We start from the raw sequence: 22,663 nt of genomic DNA, 5'->3' as shown, positions 1-22,663 counted from the left end.
TATTATTCCGTCACTTGAAATTATGTTGATGTAAATTAATAACTACAATTGTTTGACATATACTGTATCTATTTTGATTCCATGGTAAAATAATAACCATATCTTATACACATTGTATCTTATACATGTATTTCATTTGTTTTGTATATTTGTATATGTTTTTGTCTTGTTTCATAAATAAAAATCTTGAAACTTGAAAAAAAAAAAAAAAAAAAAAAAAAACTCTGAAAATTTGATGACTCTATCTTTTACCGTTTCTGAGAAAAACGCTGGACAACGAAAACAACTAATAAGCCGTATTTGCCGACCGGATGTGAATTTCACAAAAATATTTGATATTATTTTAGACATTTATAGTGACTATAATATATATAAAACTCAACTCATTAACTAGTTTCATGACTGAGATTTATGGCACTGAAAAATGAGAGAATGATTAGTCTTTCTTTGATATAACCGGAAGTTGGAGATTCAACTTCCGGTGGGGTCAACATTTTTTGAGAATTAGAAAGAGACCTGGTAAATCAATATAGGTTTCAATTTGAAAGAAAAAAGTTTAAAATTGATGATTCATTTAATCACTTCCGGTGACGACCGGAAGTGACGACGACAAATCCCTGAAAGTTTCATTTGATTATCTTTAGTAGTTTTCAAGTTTACCCCCGGACAAAGTTGCTTTCAAAAACCGGAAAATCAGACGTATCTCACGAACGGAAGTGAATTTTGAAAAAATGAAAAAAATGCCTCGAGGTACCATAGTTCTCTGTAATCTGTGAAAGTTTCAGGAAAATCCATCCAACGGTCTCGGAGACGAAAGGGAAAAAAATAATGATAAACAGTAGAGTCACTAGAAGGTCTTCCGTTGGTAACGGAAGACCTTAATAAACAGTAGAATCACTAAAGAAAATATGCAAAGAAAATAAGAATCATAAACAGTAGAATCACTAGAAGGTCTTCCGTCTGGAACGGAAGACCTTAATAATAATAAGAAACGGAGCAAAAACAATATGTCTCCGACACTTTGTGTTTGGAGACATAATAAGAATAATAAGAAACGGAGCAAAAACAATATGTCTCCGACACTTTGTGTTCGGAGACATAATAAGAAACAGAGTAAAACTAATATCTTCCCAAACTTTATTTGGGGAACATAATAACAACGAATATCAATTAAAGGACACATCCCATGTTTCTAAACGTTTTAATGTTTTCAGCAAAATTAATGCATTTCATGCCTAAAACTAGTTTACATGTGTTTTAAATGAAACAGCGTAGTTTTCGAGTTTGAAAGCGATGAAATTCAAATCTTGCGATATGCATATTTTCTTCCATATGTTACGCGCCATAATCTGTGACGTCATATGCCACCTCGAGCGAGAAATTTGGAAACAGTTGTTAGGCATTTTATAAACATATTAGATTTAATTTACAAAAACGCCGTTAGAATGGGTGTTTTCAATTTTCGAAGGAAGGTATGATGGAAAAGATGTGACTAGTTTTTGTCGGCAGAACGACTTTGCCATAAAAAAAAAAACGATTGGAATTTGTCCCTGTAAATTTTCAAAAAAGCACTTGGACAAAGACGTAAAATGATTCTATCAAAGGTAAGCACTGTTACATTTAGGCCTACGGCACATGCATTCCTTTCTGCTTTCAAATTGAATATACACTCGCACCAACTGACCTTCACCTTGTAACAATACGGATGTATATTTAATTGCTGTTATAAAATTTAGAAATTCATTTCAAAATTAAGGATTATCTCCCTCATGCATAGTTCTTATCCTTGGACGAACTTGGCTCCACTTTTTTTTTGCACGCTGTTTTTGGCTAGATTTAGCTCCAAAACTTCATAGTTATTTCGGATTTCAAAAATTTCGGTTGAGCATCACTGAAGAGACATTATTTGTCGAAATGCACATCTGGTGCATCAAAATTGGTACCATATAAGTTTTACATTATGACCCCTGGGTCGAGGCCTCTGCTGGTGGACTTTTAGTCCCCGAGGGTCTCTACAGCCCAGTATCTAACTACTTCGTTACTAGCTTGAAAATACGGATGTATATTTAATTGCTGTTATAAAATTTAGAAATTCATTTCAAAATTAAGGATTATCTCCCTCATGCATAGCTCTTATCCTTGGACGAATTTGGCTCCACTTTTTGGGCACTCTGTTTTTGGCTATATTTAGCCCCAAAACTTCATAGTTATTTCGGATTTCAAACATTTCGGTTGAGTATCACTGAAGAGACATTATTTGTCGAAATGCGCATCTGGTGCATCAAAATTGGTACCGTATAAGTTTTACATATAGTCCAAAGTCAAAACTTGGGCACGTAGTTTCTACCAACTGGTAGCTTAAAAAAGAAAAATAAAGATAATTGAACTTTCAATTATAGATAATAAAATATTATATTTCCTAACTTTGAATTGAAATATAATGCTTTCATTTTTAACGGAACGCGTACGTAACAACAACAGTAAGCCACGCTCCCACTTCCTAAGTAACAACGTGTACATTAAAAAATAATGATAAATAAAATTGCTTGAATACAATGATTTAAAGGGTATTGTGATTTTCACTATAAATTTGATCATTTTTATTAAAAACATATTTCGAAATGCACCCGTGACAGTAGGCCTTGTTGTCAATGATACATCGTATCATAATTGAGACCTATCTAACTTATCCAAAAAATAAATTCAATAATGATTGCACTGTTTATTTTAGAAAAGCAACAACGCTAATTACAGTTGTTTAAAGAAATATCACTATCAAAGAGTATTTAGACACCGATCCCATGTAAACATTATCTACTCGCAAATGTAGATTTCACACTCGCATTCTTCGCTACATTTGGGTCGCTATTTGTATGCACTGGCGACTAAAAGATCTTGAAACATCGAAATAAATGCTATCCATGGTAAATGAAATAGGCCCCTAAAACCCGAGTTTTTAAAAAAAACATCTAACACTCACAGGCACTTGTTTCATACATATGGACCCCCTACTTAATAATACCACAAGGTACCTAACTAGATTTAGGACACCTCTCGATTCAAGTCTCATTTTACGATAAGTTTGCCATTCATCTTCACCTTTGTGATATAAGTCGCTTTAATAGACATTATCCTTGCTGATGTATAGTTCCCAGTACCCTACACGAAGCCCCATGGCTATAAACTACTCATTTATTCATCGATTCCTATCATTTCACATTTTCAGACGATTCATCAACTACAACAACTTCTGGTCGTAAGAGCTAAAAGTTAAAATGTAATTTGATTGGTTACTAATTAAAGTCATAAACTTGAAGGTAAAGGTCATGGCACTGACAACAATGCAAAAGCTGATCTTGGAAAACGTAAAAAATGGCCATTCTTTACTGGTTTTGGGGCAAAGTGGCACAGGTAAAAGTTATTTAGTGAAGGAAATCGCTAGAGCATTGGCTCACGATAGAAAAACCGTGTCAATAACAGCAACGACCGGAATTGCCTCACTAAATGTTGGCGGCCAGACTGTACACTCTTGGTCCAGAATAGCTGATGGTAGGTTTACTAATGAAGATCTTGTTTTTCGGCTAAATACAGATGAAAATTTCAAAAAATACAAAAATAACATTTTTAAACCAGCTGTTTAATAATTGACGAAATTTCCATGCTTTCAATGAAACTATTTGATCAAATTGAATATATTTGTAGGAAAATTTTGAAAAAATGATATTGTATTTGGAGGAATGCAGGTTATTGTTGTGGGGGATTTTTTCAGCTTCCTCCAGTGCCAGACATTCTTAAAAATGACATTGGTGACTATTGTTTTAAATCAGAAGCCTTCACTAAAATGCTTTGTCATCAATTCATTCTGAGTGAAGTTCTGCGCCAACATCAGCCTGATTTCATTAAGGCAATAAATGACGTTTGTAGGGGGATTAACTAAAAGAAACACATGATTTGTTACACAGACTTAGCCGTCCCCTACCACCAGGTCCTGAGCCTATTCGTTTGTGTGCCAGAAATTTTGATTGTTTCATGTACAATGCCATGAAGTTGATCGATTTAGAGGGGGGCGAAATTGTTTACAATTCAGTTGATGAAGGTGATATGTTTAAACTTGAAAAACTTTCTGTTCCAAAGAAATTACATCTTAAAATTGGTTGCCCTGTTATGTTGCTGAAAAATCTTAGTGTTAAACTTGTTAATGGATTAAGGGGAACTGTTACGGGCCTGTCAAAAAGCAATGTAACTAAATTTTTCGGAGGGGGGGCTAATTCTGAAAATGTGATAACAAATTTTAAGCCAGAAACATTTTTGTTATACAGTTGTACTGATGACAAGGTTGTTGCGTCAATACAACAGTACCCCCTGTGTCTTGCTTACAGTATCACCATACACAAATCTCAGGGTTTGACCTGGCAAAGAGTGGAAGTAGATACCAGCAATATTTTTGCAGCAGGCCAACTTGGTGTTGCAATTGGTAGAGCTACTGGAAAAAAAGGGGTTGAGAGTTTTAGGTTTCAATGACTCATCTGTAATCAAACATGATCCTAATTTATACCAGTTCTATGAAAACACTGGTATCCCCAAATTTGATACGCAAGGAAATTTTGGATGTTGCAGGGCTATTTATTCATATTCAGATACCACAGGGGAGCACAATATTTCTGAGGGTGAAATTGGTCATGGTGAATTATCAGATTTCAGTGACAATGAGATGAGTGAAATTGACTTCTTATTGTCTCCTGATTCTGATGTTGTTGAACCAATACACCATGAACCATTTGAAGAGATCATAGACAATGCACAAATTTCTGCTCTTTTCAAATCTGAAAGTCAGCTGGCACCTTCAGATAAAATTTTGAGTAATATTTTTGAAAACATCTTACAAAAACAACCCAATGAGTTGAAGTATTTTGTCAATAAACTTTTCTCTGAAATTAAAGATTTATTTGTGCAAAACTGTGATGATGTGTCACAAAAACCCACTGAAGCAAAAACTTGGACAAAATATTATTCAGCTGTATATCATTTTTCTGTTTCGGAGACCTATGTTTCCCTTGTCAAAGCTCTTTTGCAACGTGAGCCTTCAAGTCAGCACTTTGAAATGTGTAGCAAAATCTTTGATAGAGTCACATCTGAAGTTCTAAAAAGGCAGACTGATCTTATTTCAACGAGTAATCCCTCTCCCTCCCCAATAAAAGAAATGTCCGATTCAGGAAGAGGCAAGCTTAGGTATATATTTGGGAGGTGCATCGCAAAAACTCGTTTCCATTACATGAAACAATCTATGAATAGTGTGTATAAATCAACACATAGAAATCAAAACTCAAAATTATTTTTGAAAGTTAAAATGCTTGACCTTCTTACTGAAACGTACGCATTTCTTGAAAATTCTTCAAAGTATAAAGAAACACTATTTCAAACACAGAGAAAACAAAACTTGACAAATGGATTGACAAACATAAAAGATCAATCATTTGAGTTTATCATGAAAGTAGAAAACAAAAGGTCTTCTTTACAAAATGAACAGACTTTTTCAGCACTGGGCGCAGATTTGCTGAATTATACTCGAAATGAAATTTTGAATAACTTAGGTATTTTTGAATTTTGGAAAAGGTTGTTTTCTGATTTTGAACCTAATGACCTTATCTTTAAGGTTGTCATTGAAGATGCTAATGAGTGTCTGCTTGAATTGTTCAATGACATTATTGAAAGATTCTGCAAAATTGCAGATAATGAGTTTAGGAAAAAATTGCTTCATGTCCTAAAAAAACAAAAAAACTGAACGATTAAGGAAGAGAGTTGATTTAAAGCAGAGTGCATCATGTACGCTTAAAATGAACAGTTTACTTGAAGACAAATCTGAATGCAAGCGCAGCTCTCATTGGAAACTTAAATCACTTATTTTGATAGTGGCAAGTCATGTTTGCAAAATTTTACCCAAAAAGACTTATTAAAATTATGCTCTGCATATGGTATTCAAGTTTCCTCCTCAGGAAAAAATGATAAAATCAAAGAAATGTTTTGTTCAATAGTGGCGTCTTCAGATGAGATTACACATCCACTGTACTTGAATGAATGTGGTACTATAGAAAGGCTCCCCCATCAAACAATGACCTCTGCCCCAGAACCTGCCATATCTACATTTTCTCAGAGTGAGCCTGGCTCATCATCAACACATTCAGAATCATCCCCTTGTACTAGTACATGTATTTCTGGAAACCCAAAGAAAAACATAAAATCAAGAAAAAGAAAGCCTACAAAATTTAGGTTTACAAAGAAAAAATGTAAACACGCAGATAAATATAAATTACAATGTCTTTTATGTGAAAAGAAATATGAAGATAGGGAGGACTGGGTAGCGTGTGATTTATGTGACACTTGGTACAATCGACAGTGTCTTAACTTTTCTGATGATCAATGGATAGGAATTGAACAGGAAGACTGGTATTGCCCTCTTTGTTTGAAATAACAAAGTCAAATTTCTCAATGAACTGACTTCACTTAACAATAATTAATTTACCAAAATAACATACTTCTTAGTCATCTTCAGAGAATTTTATTGAGAATTTACATTGCATTGCATATACATGTTTCATATTAATGTACTCATATTGAGTACATTGATGCTATGAAATGCTAGGAAAATGTCAATTATGTTCCTGTCTTTGGTCTCTTTGGAGGGAGTGAAAGAGCAAATGGTTTTGCAGAATGTTTACCAGCATTTGATTTTGTTGAGGTTGTTGTCTGACCAAGAATGATGCTATTTATTCCGGTCCTGTACCCATTGTAGTTGGGGTTAGTATTTGCACCATGATATAAAGCTGACAGAAAATGTTCTCAATTATGTCACTATTAATTCGACTCGGAGCAACGTCAATTTTCAACTCAAGGAGACTCTTTTTTACAAGTGACATGAACCCATGGTATGTGAAATCAATGTCTTCTCTTGTTTCCATGGTAATTAGGGACTTGTGTCTTTTATTTTTTTCATCATCTTGTAAGTGTTCACTTTCCCAATCCTTAAAGTAGTTGTAAACCTCAGTAAATGATTTAAGTCTTGTATCATTGATGTCTTTGATTTGTCTTGAATCATTGAATAAAGACACAATGGAGCTTGGATACTTCAGAAATTGAAGAACACTTGTCATCTCTGCTTGTCCAGCAGCATTCAGTGTCTGACTGTAGCAAGTCATTAAATTCAACATATGTAAATCAAGTGTCTCAAATGCTAACTTATTCCGCATTTTCTGGGCATTGTTGGGGAAAAAATGTTCATCACTCAGTTTAGGGTGAATTCTAAAAGCGTTTGTGCAGTCCCACTGGTATGCATCTACCCACATTTTCCAAATTATATAATGGCCATTTACTGTGAAAAGCCTTTGATGACTGGACAAAAAACCACTGCTTAAAACACTGTTCCTTATTTTTTTAATCAAATGAGATGGGTCCATCAGAAATATCATTGTTCTAATAGGGTTTTTGTAACATTTTGCTATCATTTTATGCTCAGCTGGATTGTTGTCAGGGAAGTGCATTTTGACAAATGCCCTGTTATTAGCAGAACCATCTAGGCTAGAGTAAATAGGCTGGAATCCCCATGAATGCAAAGCATCGACACAGGTCCAGAATGTAAGAAAAATATCAGCAGGCGGTGCCTGAGTGTTATGAAAATTGGCAAAAAGCCATCTGAAACATGTGAGACCAGTCAAAACAAACTGTAAAACATGATTGGCTAATTCACATTCAGCCTTTCTTGTATTTAACACTTGCATTTGTTTGACATGAGTTCCACTGTCTGAAAGACCTATAAACTTTGTTTCGTTTTTGTTGTTGACAATTTAGAGATCTTATTGTATTGCCATCTCATCTAATATCAAACCACCATAGTATCCTTTTACCGTTAAGTTTTGGGATTTGGCCTCATTATTCATCCATGACGTCATGTCAAAGGATATCCCAGGTTTTTGATGAACTGCATTTTTGTATCTTTGAAGTAAAGCAAATGTAACCAATTATTTTGTGTTAAATCTCTGTATGCTGCTGGATTTCTATTGTACAGACTTAAAGCTATGCAAATGACATCCTTGTCCCATCTCATTCCTGTTTTACTTGTATTGGAAGCAATGATTTGAGAATGTATCAATGTTATCTGATTTTGCTTCAAATTTGGAGGCAGTATTTTTAATTTTTCCAATACTTCCTCTGTTGAAAATTGGCAGACATTTTCTTTATCAGATATTTTAGACTTGCAGTGGTAGTTTTTGTTTCTAAATTTTGTTTTGGTATTTTTCACATACTGATGATCTTGACATTAATTGAATGAAATGATTACGTTCTTTGGATCTTAATATTGTTACAGTTTCACCATTTTGTTCACAGATCTCTTTGGCACATTTTGAAATATTTGTATATTTGTTTTCATTATTTGATATGTCATACCCTTGACATGGACGAATTACTTTCATACATCGGTATAATGCTGGAACAGAGCTTATATTGAAATCTACCTCTTGTGGAATATTGTAATGTAAAAGACAATCTAAATCTTTGTTATCTAGACATGTTGAGATTTTGTTGCTTCTCTATATTTTCAACTGTATAAAGGAATTCCTCCTTTAAGAAATGTCCGAATACAAGTGCATCTGCCTCTCTCTTCAAAACAAACCAATCATTTGGTATCATGTTTTCTACATTTTCAAATAATACTTCAGTTTTATCAATGTGAGAAGCAAGTACAACATTTATGTAGCTGTTAACTGGATTTCCATCTACTTCGCTTCTTGTTGTAGATCTCACAGCATTGGGGAAAAGTTTTAAAACCAAATACTGAGACTCTTGGGATCTTTTATTCCTTGAGTTTTTCCATTTTTAAATGCGTTACATATCTTTTCTAGACTTAGGTTTCCACCCGCGACTTCTTTGATATTTTCACTTAACCTGCAGTAAATAAAACTTATCAAGCCCTAATTCAAATTTGTATGTTATGCAAAATCATCAATGTTTTCCAAGACTTTTAATATCAGGCTCATTACACACTATACTTGTGCCTTCCTGTCAGTGTATATTCTCATTAATTATTTTTTTTTTGGAAAATGTATTTGTATAATTGTGCTCTTAAATAATACATGTACCATAATTATCTTAATTACTTCATTGCTACAAATTTCATTGTAATTTTTCTGCACAAAGAGAACATATTTTGTTTCAATTAAGTAAATGTTGTGTAATTTTGTGTGAAATTCACAGGAATCTTTATATACAATTATATATACATGATTATTTTCATATTTATAAATTTATTCAAAATTGTGTAACCTTATTGATGTATGGGAAGAACACTATATGAAAGAAAGATTATATATGTATGATAACAATAATAATATTACTGCATTATTATTGCTATTGATATATCTAGTTATTAAGGGGGGATATCAAAATTCTTATTTAGAGTCAACCACAATATTACAGAATTTCTTGAAGAAATATATTTGAATAAAAATTGGTTTTGTTTGTTTGTGTTATTGTTTGTTTATTCTATCTCTTTACATGTTGTTTACTTGACACTTTGGCACATTTTTTTTATGTCACCACTTGCTGGTAATTTAAGGCTCCAAATTGTTTAGAATGACAAGCTCTAAGTGTCAGAGAGTATATGCAGTATTAAGGTGTTTTTTTTCATAGCACACTTTGCGTATTTTAAATAGCCTATTATGAAAGCTGCACCATATACAAGAAAGTTGGTCACATTCTTACAACAGGTCTGGGACAATGGTAATGTGTAATGGTAAGGTAATGACACCCAGTTTCATTGTAAATGGAAGTTATCAATGATTGATTATGGTTTTACGCTGTTTTGACATTATGTAGACCATTTTACGGTGGGATTAAATGGGCCATTTTTGCATTGCAAGTAATGGTAGTGCATTACTTGTAGAAAATATACTGTAATGCACATTACATTCCATTACATTACTTCAAATATTTGATGATATTTCGGAGGTTTAGATTAATGCATTATATTAGTGATTGACTTTTAGACTTTATGACAAAAAGATCAACCTCATGTATATTAATGTATTTCAAGTTAACAGTATAAAATTTAATGAACAACATTTTCATTCTAATACCTAAGGAACACTTCAAATATTCATTTAGAATTTCCCTAAGGGTATTTTTAAGGTTTCAAAGTAAACTGTTGTGAATTGTTTTCAGAAATTGCTCTTTCTAATTGAGTGACATTTTCATTCTTGAATTAAACATTGAGCAGTCAACCAATTAGAATTGCCTACATATACTAAAGGAAATTTTAATGTGTTGTAATGTAATGTAATCATAAATAATGTGTAATATAATGCATTACACTTCAAAATAGGGGTAATAATAATATGGTAATGTCAACATTTTCTAAGTAATGATAATGTAATGCACTACACTGAGCTATATAATTGACCCCAGGCCTTTTTGACAACTTGCATGCATGCAAGTGTGCATATATTTCATTAACACAGGAGGGGGTCCATGTATGGAACAAGTGTCTGTGTTCATTAAGCTAAATTGTAACTATTATGTTCTGTATCCCCAAAAGGATTTATATTTGCAGTGAACAAATCACTAATGGCAAAGAAAGAAAATTAAAATTTTCACACAGCAGGAAAACTTTTTTATTAAATTAATTCTATAATTATTATATTGAAAATGAAATTATTGGGGGTGGGGGTGGGGGTGGGGGGTGGGGGTAATCAAGAAATTGGAGAATTAGACCTTTCATAAACAAAGGAAAGAAAGAGGTTGAAAAGAATATATTTTTTTTTTTTAGGTTCATACAACATTTATTCACATTATGACAGTCAGGGTTTTAACATCATGCCCTTACAAACCCACCTGACTAGGGAGTACAGGGTATTTTATCTACCATTTACTCACACATCCACTCTAATAGGCATTCATTCAAAGATAGGAAAAAAGGAAGAGAATTAGAAAGGAATGAAATTACTCTGGCTTATCATATGTACACTATACAAAATAATATTAATCTAATAGGTTGTCACAAACTAAAGGTTTTAAATGTATAACAAATGTACTGTTATGACATTGATAATAACTTCCGATGATATACATAGGCTAATTAATATATACAATTACATATTATATATTCTGGATGATCTAAAATCTATAAATCTTTTAATTTATGAAATGTATTCCATTTCTTCTCAAAAACATCTACATAATCATTTTTACATGCTAACTGCCTTTCTACTTTGTACACATTTGTCCAAGTGGTAATAAAGTTATTTAACAAAGGCGGATTGCCTCTACATTTGCAACCATACACAAAGTACTTTAAATAATAATTAATCAAATTGATCATTTCATTTTCTGAGCTACCCAGCAAAAAGGTTTTTTTATCAACAACAATATTTACTGAAAAAAAATCCCTAAACCATGACTGCACATTCTTGCAAAATAAAACAACATTTTCACACAGCAGGAAAACTGTTTTATTAAATTAATTCTATAATTATTATATTGAAAATGAAATTATTGGGGGTGGGGGTGGGGGTGGGGGGTGGGGGTAATCAAGAAATTGGAGAATTAGACCTTTCATAAACAAAGGAAAGAAAGAGGTGGAAAAGAATATTGAATTAATATTTAAATAAATATTTAAAGATTTTTGGATACAGAGTTTACCACCACCACCACCACCACCACTCTGAACATTCACATCTTATATAGTTAAAAAAATTACAATTCTAAAAATATTGATAAATGGCTTACCATAAGGCTAATGGATAACAATCCATTACTATGATATTTTTCCCTCGTTTACATTTCCCTCCAAAATTCTCTACATTTTACCTATTCATTCGGTTGTCTCTGGATTTATTATAGTTTGTAACACTAAAGTAACACTAAAGTTTAAACGAAAGTCTTTTTTTTTTCCAACAGACCTCAATTACTTTTGTGTTAGACTTACTTAGGCCTAAACATTATATTATTCCATAAAATAATTACTATTTATTTTTCACACGCAGTGTGTTTTATCTCTATAAAAAAAATTGTCCGTAGATCATACGACCGGAAGTTGTTGTAGTTGATGAATCGTCTGAAAATGTGAAACGATAGGAATCGATGAATAAATGAGTAGTTTATAGCCATGGGGCTTTGTGTAGGGTATTGGGAACTATACATCAGCAAGGACAATGTCTATTAAAGCGACTTATATCACAAAGGTGAAGATGAATGGCAAACTTATCGTAAAATGAGACTTGAATCGAGGGGTGTCCTCAATCTAGTTAGGTACCTTGTGGTATTATTAAGCAGGGGGTCCATATGTATGAAACAAGTGCCTGTGCTAACACTACTTTTACAGCAAGTTGATCGACGAAGGTCGCATATAACGTCACTGTACCACGTGACTACCTATCTAATTCACTAGGCTTTTTTCAAATCGGGACTTAGATTTACGTCCGTAATGTGACTAAGGATCGCAATACTACGGCGAACAAACTATTACGATTGATTTCTATAAGCATAAGGAAAACAAAATGCATATAATCCTGTATACTTTGAAAACACGAGATGTGTCCTTAAGAGACGAATACCGTTAAAACCTTTGTTAGCAACGAACTAGGTTCAATCTACATATTAACTTTCCCTGTACATTTGCAATTCAAACGAGTTTTTGTCTGTGTCTTACTTTCTTCAAAGAGCATGTCGTCAAGAGGGTTCAGTTATGGAAAAAAAAGCCGGCCATGGTTTTTTGACGATCAAGACGTTTATGGGGAAATGCTATATTCAACCACATCATGTTTTAGGAACGGCTGTACAAACCAATATGTGACTTTACATTTATTCGATAAAGATATCTAAAATTATATTACAGTTTACATTCTATATAACATAAAAAAATATGTCTTAAAATTGTACTTATTTGCAATTAAATGTTGACAAATTGGACGGGTATGTTAAAGCAGAGCTCAATTCATTCATCCTTTAAATTGCATGCTTTCCAAGAAGATAACGAATAAGTTTACTCATTTTAACGTAAAGAAACATATTTAATTTTTAGAATCAGAAACTTTTGCGTTTTACCAATGTGTTAAAGAGGCGACATGTATATAGTTCGAATCACCACGTAACTGTTGGACCAAAGTGAAAAGTTGCTGAAAAATCTTCTACAAAGACCTACAGATCATCTCTGGAATATGTTCTTCCCCCAAGATAATGTTATGACTGATGAAAGGTGAAGATAACAAACAGTGATCAATCTCATAACTCTTATAAGCAATACAAAATAGATAGTTGGGCAAACACGGAACCCTGGACACATAAGAGGTGAGATCAGGTGCCTAGGAGGAGTAAGAATCCCCTGTCGACCGGGCACACCCGCTGTGAACACTATATTTTAATCAGGTAATATTAGCTATCCGTACCCTTACCAAAATGTAACGTTTGCTGCAAATTTGCCGCAAGTTTGCGGCAAACAAACCAGTGTGCCAGAGCTGTTTACCAGAAGTGTGCAGTTAATGCCGCTAGCGGCATACAGTGTGACACTAGCAGCACACAGTGTGTCACAATGTGCCAGAAGCGCACCAAAACTTTTCGTAAATAACACAGTGTGTCAGAAGTGCACCACAACTTTTTCTTTGGTATTCAGAATCGTGTGCCAGAAGTTCACAACTTTTTTCTTCAAGTTTTAGAACTGAACCAACAAGGGCAACAAAGTTCACGACTTTTTCTTGAATATTTAGAATAAAAGAACCATTTCAATATATCTATCAGAACATTTTCTATAATATGTTTTTGAACAATTTTGGGAAATAAATTTAATCTGTTCTAGCTGATTAATTAATTCTTTATAATGTCTCAGTTGAACTTAATTATTAAAGATACCGGTAGATCTACAAAATTTTGAATTCTGGGAATGCTCACAAGAAGCATGAAGACATTTTTTTAGGTTATATATATATCATGAATTCATGATTATTTAGTATTTAGAACTTTTTAAGAACTCGGACTATATATATATATATATATATATATATATATATATATATATATATATATACAAGTATGCAACATTTCTTGCACCCCTTCCATCTTTCTATTTTAATGGGAATTAGCTGTTATTTTGTCACCAAAAATTGAATTCAATGAAAGTTGTCTTATAATAGATATTATATATCAAAGTAGTAATTACACTTGTATTTAATTATTTCAAACACCTTTTAACCTCTTGAAATTGAATATGTGATTTTGGTGATTGAATCTTATTGTCTTGCAAGACAGTATAAGTATTCTCTAGTTGCTGTTTTTGTTTTTGTTTTTATTTGAGAAATGATTTGATTGAGGTGCAGTGAATACTTCTTCTGTAAATATTTCTTTACACTGATAGCGGTTATCTAACGTAGTTTTATTAGCGTTAATTCTCTTGTGTTTGTACATAATAAAAAATAAATGTTCTTATTAGTCATCAATATGTATTTCAATATCATCGAGAGATTTTGAGGGGAAAAATGGTTGCCATCACTTTCACAGCTAATGCCCCTTTAAAGTAAGATGTAAGTGCACTTGTATCTGAATTGTAATCTAATTAAATAAAGGGAAGAAAAAAGTTCTATGTCTAATGAGAGAGAGAGAGAGAGAGAGAGAGAGAGAGAGAGATTTCTTTTCCTTATTTACATGTATATCTATTAATTAAAATTCAGATACTGTGTTTGTGAGTTAAAATTAATCAAATAAAAGTGGTAAAAATTCACCTTTATATCGTATAATTTACATATCAGGATTTTATCCAGGTACGGTATTCTGGTTTGTGGAATGCTAATTGATACTAAGTTAGAATAATCTAAGCTGTTTACCAAAGTAAGTCTTCATGGGGCTTTACGGCTCTATGCATCGCAAATCGAGATCGGGTTCAATGCGTCGGATGTGGGATTCACTCAATATGCTGAGCGCGAAAGTTGATATCAACAGACGCCATGATGTTATACTGGTAAACAACATCTTGAACATGAATAGAGAACAGGAGTTGGTGCAGATATTCTGAGGAGAATCTTCCAGTCATTGAGTAAGTGATTTACTGTGTATCTTATAGTTATAAACTCTCTAATATATTGTTCACAACGAAACTGACTATCGCTCATTGTATGTTGTTGTGTCAAATCTTGCAAGTCAGTGTTAACGTTCATTTACATGCTTCATTCAATTCTTTGAAATTATGTGGAATTTATTTTTAAAAAATATCCTTTGTGTGAGATTAGACTCTTAGTTGCATTATCGTAGCCGTCGTGGATTTTTTTTATACATTTGGACAGGATCATATAGGCACTTAACAAATGTAGAGAGGGGGGAAAACACAAACAAATTAGGCCTATTTCCGTATTACTTATGCTAATTTTTGTTTACTTTCTACTCGAGTTATATTTGCAAAACTAAATAATGTATTAAGTAAATGGTGTTTATTAATGAATGGTTGATTAAGTTTTTATTCAAATGCTTATGATTTGAACCCAGATGTCCAGTTAGAAAAGTTAAACTGCATTATGATCAGGAATGTAACCTCCGAAATCACAATTTTGTCACTGAACTGACAAATTGCCATCAATGCATATACGTTATTAAAATGGATTGAAGATCTTGTCTTGGCAATAGATAGGGCTGTCACGGTTTCGAAAATTTTCGGGTGGGGTTGGTTCTAAATTTTTTACTTCGGGTTCAGGTATTTGGGTTCTAGTCTATATAACTATTTTACAAATCTATTATACAGTTAAAATCGAAAACCTTTATTGTATTTTGTCACAATAATTACTCGGGGACGTGGACTGAGGATTAGACTCGACTAGAAACTTCTACTTGTTTCCATCCATGCTTTCAATGTTTTGTCATTGACGATGTTGATCCTGTAGCGTATTTTCAATGCGTCTGGCATATCTTAAATATACTGTCATTATTTACAGTTTTGTCCACAATGACATCATTTAACAATTGATCAAAATAATGCCACCTTTGAGGATTTTGACGTCATTTCGTTTAAAAGGATTTCTAATAATGATTCTATAATTAAAACTAAACCCGAACCGAAATACGGGAAAATGGAACCGAACCCGACCCGAACAACATGACCCGCGGTTTTCGGTTATTTCGGGTACCCGTTGCAGCCCTAGCAATAAAGTTAATTTGTACGTAAAGTCGGGTCAGCATGATATTAACAGTTGTACATCAAATATTGCATTTATTAGCCCAATGGGCTATAACGCAGCATTGATTATTGCTCGGCTTTGAAAATCGATGACATGCGACGGTAATTGCATGTACACACCCCTGAATGATTCCTCCTATGTTAGACGCCTTGCAAACTTGTATATAGGAGGGCGTATGGTATCTCGTAATTATTTACAATTTTATATCTTTTTCAGAATATATTTCATGATAGTCGTGCAGATACAGACGTTGTGAATGTGTGTTGATAGGCTGTCTTCAACTTGCCATATCTGAGAGTTCCAATATGCAGGCCTGAATTAATGTGTATAAATCACAAATGAAGTTACTTAGTGTTATTTGGTTAAAAAAAAAGAATTAGATTTCAATTTATACACACTTGCCAAGTGAGTCTGATGAAACTACTGCTACATGTATTCGTGAGTAAAGGCACTCTGTCTTAACCAAAAAACTATTTACAATTTATCACAACAAATGGATGGGACAGTAGAGTTGCTGCGGACAATATCTTATTGTGATGACCAAGCAGCGATTTTGTTCTACCCACTGGTAGCGGTACCCATTCAATTGGGAAAAATAGCGTCAAAATCGAACAAATTGGGAATTTTCTATCAATGTATCGGCAAATGATTTCAACTAAAAGAAAAAAAAAGAGAATAAAACAAGAAGTAGTCATCTCTTTACAAACTTTTTTACGCTAATATTTGCTGTTGTGAGACATAAGGAATCGTCATAAGCTCGTTTTAGAATCGTCGCAGCTCTACAAAAAACGCGCACTGCCATGATCTGTACTTTCGATTTAATACCGGAAGTGGATATTTTAGTTAATTTATACAACGTTTCAGACTAAGTAAATTACGATGTCAGCGGTCTCTATTTCGGAAAGTAAATTGGGGATATTTAGTCTCAAAATTGAAAAAAGCAATGGTGTTTAACATTGGGAATGGTACCGTTTATCGGTATCAGTTATATAAGGAAACAAATCGCTGCCAAATACTGAATAATTGGAAGATTAGAAGAAGGTCCAGATTTCAATCATCTTTTCGATCCTAAGGGGCAGACATCATGGAGATAGTCCTATTATTCTCCCGTCCATCTATGATGGAGAAACTTGTGTAAATGTTTAGTGTTCTCCCTAATAATTAAGTGCCCACAAGTCTGTATTAATTTATCAGAATATAAAGTCCTTCACAGTACTGATTTCAAAATTAATGTTGATTGTCTAATGATTTTTCTGAGGAAAAGTGCATAGTTTGCATGTGTGAATTTTGAATATATTTCATTCTTGTCTGCAACTGTTGTCGAAACCGGTTGTTATTGATGCACATTGTCATGTTATGTAAATGAAATACCTCCTTTTTAATTATAGCGCATATCCACGGTTGTCTTGGATATGCGCATTTATCTCCGTAACTGTATTCTTGTCAGTTTTTACTAAAAGGAAAAGGGGGGGGTGGGTTCTTATTTAATCCGGGAAATTTAATTCTGCAATAGTCTAATGTATATTGACACATACACGTCACGTCCTTTCTGGAACATTCTTCCAAACGGCGTGGTCATTAATTTGGTGCAGCATCAATTCTATCCATATCACTTTAAAACCGTTCCAAGTCCTATATTCGTCGCGGTACTTTTTTGGTATGCGTTTGGCGCACCCCAACTCAAATGGAGGAGTGCACCCGATATTCTGCAGCTTCATGCCATGAACTTGAAAATTTGCAGTATTCATTGATGATTGAATTGCTGATTGAATGATTGAATTGTTGTTGACATTGAATTGTCGGACTATTAATTGATTGATTTAATATCTTAATTCTTGTATTATTGATTGATTTAATATCTTAATTATTGTATTGTTGATTGATTTATTGTATTTGCATTTGGTGACGTTGTGCACTTGCGTTTACCCAGTGCACAATTCGCCCATATGGGACCGTCACATTTGATTGATTGATTGATTGTTGCCAAGAGCGCCAAAACAAATAAATACCGTTCATTATTATAGTGGTTGTACAGTGTTATTTTTGGACAGGAATCGGTGATATATGTACTTAAGATTATGTCAACTCCTTTGTCTTAATTGTATACACAATTCTAGCATTAGTATCATTTGTATAGCAATTGCTAGTTTAATAAGGATTTTAAAAAACTTTAATTTGACATGCTTGATCTAAAACGGCCAAAATTCACAAATCAATTTAAATCACAACCTGACCTTAAGCCATAAAAGGACCTCAATGGGTTGATATTTTTCTCTTGGATCTTGAAAAAAAAATATGCAGCAGTTTCCAAATAAAATGTACTACTTATACTCTAACAGCCCTTTCAAAAGATGAAATTCTTCAAAACTATGTTTTAGACACATTTAATATCCCAGTCAATGGGTCGAATGAATATGAGCTACCGTACCTATACTGGATTCCTAAACTACATAAAAACTCTCACAAACAAAGATACATTTTTGGATCCAGTAAGTGCTCTACCAAGCCCTACCAAGCCCCAATCTTTGCTCCTCACGAAAATATTAACAGCTGTGAAGGAGAAACTTCAAACTTACTGTGCGACTACATATGCCAGAAGTGGTGTTAATCAAATGTGGATTCTAAAAAATTCTAAAGAACTTTTAGTAAACTTGAAATCGCAGAATTTTTCCCAAATCAATAACATTAAAACCTATGACTTTTCAACACTATACACGACCATTCCTCACGATAAATTAAAGACTAGACATTTTGACATCATAGACAGTTGCTTCTTCAACAAAAACGGAAAACGGAAATATTCATATCTAGTGATCATTCATTCAAAAATTTACTTTGTTAAACACCACTCTGATTCCACGCACAAGTACTCTGAAGTTGAAATAAAAAATATGATAGAGTTCCTCATTGACAATATCTTCGTGGTCTTTGGTGATCAGGTCTTCCAACAGTGTGTTGGAACTCCCATGGGCACGAATTGTGCTCTTTTGTTAGCTGACCTGTTTCTATATTCATATGAAGCAGAATTTATTCAAAAACTTCTACGCGAGAAGAAAAAACCTCTCGCTGTGGCCTTCAGTTCGACATTTAAATATATTGATGACGTTTTGTCTATTAACAATAATAACTTTCATTCATATGTCGATTTGATATATCCCTGCGAGCTCGAAATAAAGGACACCACCGAGTCGTCCATTTCTGTTTCATACTTAGATATTTTATTGAAAGCAGACGTTAACGGCAAACTGACAACTCAACTGTATGACAAGCGGGATAATTTCAGCTTCTCCATCGGTAACTTCTCATATTTATGTAGCAATATTCCATTATCACCTGCAAATGGTGTTAATATATCTCAACTGATTCGATATGCAAGAGCTTGATCTGCGTTTAGTCAGTTTTTAAATCGAGGTAAGCTACTGACAAACAAGTTGATGGTACAGGGGTTTCAACAGTCTCGATTGAAGTCAGCATTTCGCAAATTCTATGGTCGTTCTAACGATCTAGTTCGTCAATACAACCTCCCATTGGGTCAAATGCTGTCTGACGTGTTTCATAGCGATTGTTAAGCCGTTCTTGACACATTGATTTTGACTGCGGATAACTCCGTTTACCTGATCAGAATATAGGGTCCACGGCGGGTGTGACCGGTCAATAGGGGGTGCTTACTCCTCATAGGCACCTGATCCTACCTCTGGTGTTTCCAGGGGTCCGTGTTAGCCTAACTATTTATTTTGTATTGCTTGTAGGAGTTATGAGATTGATCACTGTTCGTTATCTTCACCTTGCACTCTCATGACCATGGTGGGATTTCACCGAGAACTTTTTAACACTGCAAAATGCAATATTGGTGGATTAGAAGGTGTTGTAGTTTCTTTAAGTTTTCTCTCACATCTTGTTATTATATTTTATATTTTTGGTCGGGTTGCACAATGTGCAAACAGTTTATAAAATGGTGAATGACGGGTGGGCGAGTGACAGTAGCGTCCCTGTAGTAGTACCTACTTTGTGCAATCAACTCCTTTCACACCTCTCACTTGATGTTGCTCAAATTTTGTACAGTTGTTATGAAGACATTGGAGATGTGCATGTGTTTTTGAAAGTGGTCAGACATTTAAAAAAATTTACATGTAGTTAAACTTAGTCAATTTTAAGGATTTCCTGAATAGATGGTAACTATTTTGTGTAATCAAATCCTCATGCACCTTCCATTTGACATTCCTTAGACTCTGTACAGTTGTTAGGAACACATTGAAGATGTGCATGCGTCTTTTTGAAAATGATTAGACTTTAAAATAAAATACGTGTAGTTGAACTTGGTCATTTTTATGCATTTGTTGAATAGATGGTACCTATTTTGTGTGATCAACTTGTGCACATCTAAAGTGATATTCCACAAACTTTGTACAGTAGTTATGGACACATTGATTCGAAATGCAAGAGCTTGTTCTGCTTATAATCAGTTTTTAAATCGAGGTAAGCTATAGGATATAGGGCTTACGGTGGGTGTGACCGGTCAACAGGGGATGCTTACTCCTCCTAGGCACCTGATCCCACCTTTGGTGTGTCCAGGGGTCCGTGTTTGCACAGCTGTCTGTTTTGTATAGCTTGATGGAGTTATGAGATTGATCACCGTTCGTTATATTCACCTTGCATTGAAGATGTACATGTGTCTTTTTGAAAGTGATCAGACTTTTTTTCCAAAAAAAAAACCATTTAGTTGAACTTTGTCATTTTTTAAAGCATTCCCCGAATAGACGGTACCTATTTTTTGCAATCAACTCCCCTTAAAGCATTTTTTTTGACATCCTTCAGACATTGAACATCTGTTATGGAAGCATTGTAAATCTGGATGTTTCTTTTTGGAAGTGATCAGGCATTCTTTGAACAATTTACAAGTGCATGGTGAAGTTGAACTTAGTCATTTTTTAAGCATGGTTATTTATGTAACCAACTCAGCTTTTACTTAACATTTTCTAGACCCTGTACATTATATATGTTATAAATAAGATATACATGTAGCATTTTAAAAATGCTTTTTTTTTTGAAAAATGTTACCTTTAATTTGTCATTGTTCCAGTATGTTTATACTGTTGTTCCTATGATAGATAACATGTTTTACAACAACCCGGTCATTTCTGTTTTTGAATCTTTTTTATTTTTAAATTAGTATTTTATGTTAATTACTTGATATGTCATTGTTCTTGAAATTATATTAATTGAAATTGTTATTGTGTTTTTTGTAATGACAATTTATATAGGAGCCCTTAATTTCGAGCAGATAATGTCAGAAGTGAGCCGCAAGTTTGCTGCAAACTCTGTGCCAGAAGTCTGCAGAAAAAGTGTGCTGAAGGTTTGCCGCAAACAGTGTGCCAGAGGAACTATTTGCATACGAAAAGTATACTTGCGGCGAATATGCCGCACACTGTGTGCCAGAAGTGTGCAGCAAGTATGTGCCGCAAGTTTGCTGCAAACTGTCTGCCAGAGGAAAAATTTGCATACGAAAAGTATACTTGCGACAAATATGCCGCACATTGTGCAAGAAGTATTCAGCAATTGTGTGCCGCAACTGTGCCACAAACTATGTGCCAGAGGAAACATTTTCATACGAAAAGTATACTTGCGGGAAATGTGCTGCAACTAGTTGCGGCAAACTTGCCGCAATTGTGTTGAAAATTTGCAGCAACTGTGTGCCTAAGGGGTTATATTTTGGTAAGGGTAGTCAAAATCAGTGTGCCAAAAACGGCCTAACAATTGCTATGAAACACGTCAGAGAGCATTTGATCCAATGATAGGTTGTGTTGACGAACTACATCGTTATAACGACCATAAAATTTGCGAAATGCAGACTTCAATCGATATTGTTTAAACCCCTGTGTCATTAACTTGTTTGTCAGTAGATTGCCTCGATTTAAAAATTGACTATACGCAGAACAAGCTCTTGCATATCGAATCAGTTGAGAGATATAAACACCGTATGCAGGTGATAATGGAATATTGTTACATAAATATGGGAAGTGTGTATATTTTTGTAACATGCGATATGTACTTTATCCTTATTAATTATCAATGTTTGATAGAGACTTTCAAACTTTGATGTTTTCAGTACATTGCCATCATATTCTCTCAATCTATTTACATGAAAAATCGATCGACGTGTGGGGTGTCATCAGTTTAGTTTAAAACGTAGCACGATAGTTCCTGAATAAAGGGGCAAATTCATTCCCATATTATTATGACAGCGTTGCAGTTTCAATTATTGGAGACATCATATAGTCTGCAAATGTCAATGTATTATTACCGACGTTCCATTTCTGATATGACATGGACTTTTTGTGAATCAGAAATTTTGAATGCATCGCTAGCATGCATGTACAGCTATCTGGCTAGCGATGTTATAACAAACTGATTAGCCTAGAAATTACAGGCAAAATGCGTTAATATATGAATCCAATTCCTAC

At 33.9% G+C, this 22,663-nt stretch overlaps 1 protein-coding gene across 1 annotated transcript in view; it reads right to left on the bottom strand.

Moving 5' to 3' along the window:
• Window positions 1-22,663, bottom strand: part of LOC125676739 (uncharacterized) — an 81,979-nt gene that overhangs the window by 34,130 nt on the left and 25,186 nt on the right. The gene's annotated exons all lie outside the window — the stretch shown is intronic.

This window comes from Ostrea edulis, chromosome 3 (assembly GCF_947568905.1).
Source record: "Ostrea edulis chromosome 3, xbOstEdul1.1, whole genome shotgun sequence".
Lineage (NCBI taxonomy): Eukaryota > Metazoa > Mollusca > Bivalvia > Ostreida > Ostreidae > Ostrea > Ostrea edulis.
Note: the sequence above shows the minus strand (reverse complement) of the source record. Positions and strands in the feature narration are given on the sequence as shown.